Raw genomic sequence first — 6,879 nt, 5'->3', positions numbered from 1 at the left:
GTTTGCAGTTATTGTTATAAACAGCTGTAATCTAATGTTATAATTGTTTTGCATGACTCTACTCGTACATGAAATAATTAATGCATTTGGAAAAGCGTTTTCGTAAATAATAAATAATTGTTTGAAGTTTTTGAAAAGCTTCCATGACAGTTGGCAATAGTTGAACAACTTCCGCGGTCCACGCCATATGCACAGACTTTTGACGTTTCGAGAGTCATCACCACCTTCTTAAAAAAAATATAAACTGAAACTGAAGATTAAGTCTTATGGTCTTATAGTTCCTTAAGGAAGACAAAGACAAGCTACAGGAATAATGTACCTACTCCAAAGCCTCCAAGGTATTGCATCCCGTGTACCTACATGTAGCAAAGTGTAGGCTATAAAGAAGCAATATGTAGGATGTTGCATGACGTACTGAACAAACTTAAGGAACCTGTTCCTGAGGTCATCTTAAGTAAAACAGTTATAATACCGGGTGACTCAAAGTGAGTGACCTATTAGATTATTTCAGAACTTACTTCGATTTAAATTTTGAAAATTGGCACACTAGGGTTTTTGGGAGTACTCTTATCAAATCTAATAATTTTGTTCTTGTAACACTTCCGATTATACCGGAAGTTGACGTCAACTTTGTTATTTTAAATAGAACAGTATGTATCTTTTTACATTTTTGTATTTTACGCTTCATTATAAGGTGACTTTCATCAAGTTTCCCTATTCCCAAAATTATCCGTTTTCGAGATATTTAACTTTTTAGGAAATAAAAATCAGAACCTACTTTAAAGTTGTGCGCATTCTACAGTTAAACAGATAAAGCAACAATATTTGCGGGAGCAGGAGCTAAATACCTAGGCTGCATAACCATATCTTCAGAGTTATCGAATCTTATAAAAGGTGGTGATAATTCAATACCGAGTTTGGTCCACTGGATGTGCCATTTTATTCTCTTTCCATCCATACTATGATTACGTATACTTATCTCTACTAGTATTTATGTTATTTGAAGTTATTTGGGTACTCTACTGAAGTAGATTAATATTATTATTACGTATTCCTAACAAACAGCAAAGATGTCAACTATTATTTGTCATCAAGAAATTGTCGTTGTAACAGTTTAAAACAAGATGGATAGACATAATTACACACATGAAGTTATTATGAATTTATTTGTTATTTATAGGCAAACCTACCCAAACTTACAACCTACAGGTATGCGTAACAAAAAGGTATAGGCCAATCAATATAGGTTTTTTGTGTGACAAAAATACTAACAGCGTACTACCTGTGCCATCATTTAAAAGATAGTCTGTAGATATACTCTGATGTGTTTTAGACTCGCAACTCTCATTAATTGATTTGTTGTTAACTTTTAGTGCAAAAAACGCATTTTTTTAGTTTTTTGCCTATAAAACCAAAACTACTACAACAATCTCAATTTCGTCCATGGAAAAGTTGTAGGAAATTAAATTTTGAGGAAAATGAGAGGTCGAGCGATCCGATCGGTTGATTAGAACCGGAGAAAATCCTGAACAACCGGAAAATTCGGCATTTTGTTCAAAAATTCATAACTGTTGAAATTTGGCACAGAAGTAGATAATTATATCAACTTTAAGTGTGCAAAAAACAGGCACTATCCGACCATTAGTTTTTGCGCAATTGCAATTTCAAATTTTTTATACATTTTTTTGCCGAGAATCTGCGATAAAAATGGTCCGATTTTAATTCTAATACCGGTTTTCAAAACTAGAAGTAAAATACTATAAAACGTATATTTCAAGTTTTTGTTAAAATGCCGCGAAATGGATGAAATATGCACTTAAACATCGGTATAAACGGCCAAGCGCGTGTGATCGCGCGAGTAGAGGGGGAACAAGGGGAAGCGATGTTCCGCGCAGCGGGCCTGTATATCGACAGGGTCGGAAAGTCCCCATGGTTCATCGGCCGTTACGTGAGAGCGATAAAGTAAGTCATAGAAATCCGTGCGATAGAGAAATATGGCTATAATGAAGGCGTATAATAGTCACCGCCCATTTCGCCCTTCCACAAATAAGAAGTGGATCCTATTTGTGGAAGGGCGAAATGGGCGGTGACTATTAGACGCTATCATTATAGTTATCTTTCTCTATCGCACGGATTTCTATGACTTTCTTTATCGCTTTCACGTAACGGCCGATGAACCATGGGGACTTTCCGACCCTGTATGTACGCTTCTTCTCCTTCCCCCACTACGAGAGCGCTCGCGCGCGCTCGGCCGTTTACACCGATGTTCAAGTGCGTGTTCCATCCATTTCGCGGCATTTTAAAAAAAACTTGAAATATACGTTTTATAGTATTTTACTTCTGGGTTTGAAAACCGGTATTAGAATTAAAATCGGACCATTTTTAACACATACAGACTCCCGGCAAAAAAAATGCACAAAAAATTTGAAATTGCAATTGTGCAAAAACTAATGGTCGGACAGTGCCTGCCTTTTGCACACTTAAAGTTGATATAATAATTATCTACGTCTGTGCCAAATTTCAGCTCTTAATCTTCATAAATGACAAAGTTATGAATTTTGGAAAAAAATGCCGAATTTTCCGGTTTTTCCGGATTTTCTCCGGTTCTAATCAACTGATCGGATCGCTCGATCTCTCATTTTCTTCGAAATTTATTTTCCTACAACTTTTCCATTGACGAAATTGAGATTGCTCTAGCAGTTTTGGTTCTATAAGCAAAAAACTAAAAATGTGTTTTTTTGCACTAAAATGTTAATAACAAATTAATTAATGAGAGTTGCGAGTCGAAAACACATCAGAGTATATCTACGGACTGTCTTTTAATTGATGGCACAGGTGGTATGCTGTTAGTATTTTGGTCAGGATATAATTTTTTTTGCTCTATTGACTGGCCTAGTATGAAACCTTTTTGTAGCGTAGAATCCAAAATGTAAAAATATACATAGTGTTCCATTTAAAATAACAAAGTTGACGTCAACTGCCGGTGTAACCGGAAGTGTTACAGAAACAAAATTATTAAATTTGAAAAGAGCACACCAAAAAACCCTAGTGTGCCAATTTTCAAAATTTAAATCGAAGTAGATTCTGAAATAATCTAATAGGCTACTCACTTTGAGCCACCCGCGGTATACATGGGGACAATTTTCCATGGTTACCAAATTATGGTCCTTTAAAGTTTAAAAATAAGTATTTACATGTATATGGATTTTAAACTTTTACTATGTTTAATTTAAGGAATGACAATAACAAAATGACAACAAAACAAAAATAACATACTTATTTACGTTGTTCAAAATATCCTCCTTTAGCATTAATATACTGTACAGCACGACTAAGAATAAATGCTCTTATAAATCCCCGGGTTATCCCTCGCTTGCTGACATTTATCAATCTGCTTAAGCTCATCTCTATTATGTCTCTTACACAAAGTTTTTAAGATGACCCCACCCCAGTAGATAGGCTACCTTCATTCTGTGACAAAATCCCATGTATTTTCTTATGGAGGTTCATTTTGCAAATTTTTGACCAATTTTACCCCCTCAACTCCTCCTTTTGACCCCGCCCCCGCTCCTGCCCAAGCTCCTGCCGCCTCCACGCCGCCTGGGAAACTTAGTCATTGGATGACGTCATTGTTGGCGAAGAATTAATAATTTAAAAAAAAACCTATGTCGGCTGTGAGGATCGAGCCCCGGTCCTTCGGATTGCGAGGCAAGCACACAACCCACTAGACCACAACGCTCATGTACTGGATATGTGATGTATAAGGTAGGTATGCGATGCTGGAAGTCGGCGACAGTCAGCGGGGTGCCGGCGTACGAGGGGGGAGCGGGGTGCCGGCGTACGAGGGGGAAGCAGGCGGCCGCTGCCGATCAGCGATGCAAGCAGCGGGCTGCGGGGGGCGGCGACGGCGACGGCCTCTTGATATCAATCATTTTTTGAAGGTAGAAAATTAAAGAAACGAGCGCTATGTGAGAGTGATAAGAAGATAAAATGACCAATGCTATAAGGGTGTTCTAAAAACGGCTGGAGTTTTAGCATTTGAATGCGTAACAATAAATATGAATTTTATTTTAAAAGTAAAAACAATCTGATGGCTTAATATTTTGAATTATTTTTGAAATGTATAGTAGCTATTTTTTTGTTACAACGCTTGTTGTGACACATATTCTCAGAAAAACAATGATGACGTCATCACAATTTCCGGTCCAGGTGTTTGTTTAATGTAAACAAATAAATGATTTATTACCCTTTTCTTGAAATTTTGTCTGGCTTTAAAGCAGTTATGTAAACAAACTTCAAAGGCGGTATGCGCCATAATTTTTTCTTGGAAACTGATATATAGATGTATTTCTTGGAAAATACGTGATCAAAGCGTTGTTTATATTACCGTTATGTAAACAAATTTCATGGTTTATTTCCCTTTTCTTAGAATTTTGTCTGACTTTTAAACAAGTTTTAACCTGCAGCTGGGACTCTGGCGTGGGAACTTATAGAGAAAATATATATAAATTTCAACGCTATTAAACATATTTATTTTTGATTTAAACTATAAGGATTGTATTAATATTAATTATTTTCAGAGTATATAGTACTCATCACATTATAATACAAAGTTAGAAACTTATACTATAAAATAGCATAGAAAAAAGATTACATGAACCTATCTCTCCAACTGATGTGTGTAGTTTGCGGGAGGGAACTGCTGCTGATTCTGCTAGTAATTTTCGTCATTCTGGGATAATAATTATATACATGTAGATGGGTGTATGAAATCTGCTAAGATTTATATTTGTAGCTGTAGATTCCTGTAACAGATAAGAGGTTATGTATGAGAAATCGACTAATTTAACCGAAAAATACTTGTACCAATGATCTTTTGGTTAAAATTAACCAAAAATCTTTGGAATCAATAATTTTTTGATTAATACTGTACAATTATGTGGATACTAATGTGGATACTGTGGATACTNTGTTTATTTCTGCGTATTAAACAAACAAACACAATACATTTTCAATATAGAATTATATCTAAATTATAAAATTTATATAAATTTAAAAATAATTTTAAATTGCATAACCAAACGGAAATTTTAAGTGAAGCTGTGCGTCACCTGGCGGGCCACCACTGGACTGGTATAACAAAATCTGCTCACCTCGTTATTATCACATAAAATAATATTACATCGACAATCGAATGTTTACGTATAAATATGAGTTGAGAAAGGTTAGTTTATGCTGTTATTAGAGTATGCATATACAGGGTGTCCGCAGAAAGGTATATTTTAAATGGATTTTACATTTGAACTATTTGAGAAAATAATAGCAGCTATTCTTTATTGTAACTGTTAGCATGACTCACGTTTCTTGGAAAACAATGATGACGTCATCACCATTCCCGGTCCAGGTTTTGTTTTTAGTAGTTATGTAAATAAACTTCAAAGACGAATATGAGTCATAATTTTTTCTTGAAAACTGATATAGATATATTTCTTGGAAAATACGTGACCAAAGCGTTGTTTATTAATATAAACAACAAATATAACGGTAATCCGTTATGTAAACAAATATATGATTTATTACCTTTTTCTTGAAATTTTGTCTGGCTTTTAAACAAGTTTCAACCTGCAGCAGGGCCCTGGCGTACTGCTGCTGCTAGTAATTTACAACATTCAGGGATAATAATTACGGGTCTATGATTATACAGGGTGATTCATTAACAATGGGAAAATCGAAAGCTGAAGATACTACACGTGAAATGGTGACTATTGGCGCAAACATGCCTTATCCGAAAGTTGATAGTTTCGGAAATACAGGGTGTTGAAAGTTAAAATTTTAAATCGTTTTTTTGCGATTATTCTGAAAATATGTAGGTTAGGAACTTGAAAATTTGTGAAACTATGTTTTTTTTAGGCGACGAATAAGATGCGTGTTGTAATTTCAGCATTGCTCATAGAGGGCGCCACTTACGACCAATTTTACCGAAAATTTAGTTAATAACTTTTTACCCTGTATATTTAACATGAAACTTGATTCAAAACCTGAAAGAGCTATCATTTTTCCATTAATTATGTACTCTTGTTTCATTTCGGTATCTCGATCCGTTTTCGAGAAAAATCGATTTAACGAACACTATGTTTTGATAATATGAGAAATTAAAAGCGAAACAAACCAAGTGTTTCTTCGTGTTATTACAACAATTAACAATAAAACAAATAAAATACGTAATTATGATTTAAAGTAATTGTTCGAAGAATCCACCGTTGACACTGATACACTTTACACGTTTTCTGAGAGATCTTCGAGTTTGAAACAACATATTGGGATTGCGTCTGACTTCGTTGGCAGCGATTTGTATTCTTTGCCACAACTCTTCACACGAGCCAATAGATTCTTTGTAAACTATATCTTTCATTCGAGACCAAATAGAAAAATCAAGAGGATTGAAGTCCGGACTTCTGGATGGCCAAGCAAAAATGCTTACATGGCCAATCCAGCGATTTGGAAAAACTGCATCTAAATATGCACGCACTGGCCAAGAAAAATGCGGTGGAGCTCCGTCGTGCATGAACCACATGTCTCTTCTTAAATAAAGTGGAACTTCTTCAAGCCGTGGAAGCATTTTTACTTGGCCACCCAGAAGTCCGGACTTCAATCCTCTTCATTTTTCTATTTGGAAGAATCTATTGGTTCGTGTGAAGAGTTGTGGCAAAGAATACAAATCGCTGCCAACGAAGTCAAACGCAATCCCAATATGTTGTTTCAAACTCGAAGATCTCTCAGAAAACGTTGTGTAAAGTGTGTAAATGTCAACGGTGGATTCTTCGAACACTGACTTTAAATCATTATTACGAATTTCATTTGTTTTATTGTTAATTGTTG

The sequence above is a fragment of the Anoplophora glabripennis genome, unplaced genomic scaffold, assembly GCF_000390285.2.
Source record: "Anoplophora glabripennis isolate ALB-LARVAE unplaced genomic scaffold, Agla_2.0 scaffold976, whole genome shotgun sequence".
NCBI classification, from domain to species: Eukaryota; Metazoa; Arthropoda; class Insecta; order Coleoptera; family Cerambycidae; genus Anoplophora; species Anoplophora glabripennis.
This window is presented reverse-complemented; position numbering follows the sequence as displayed.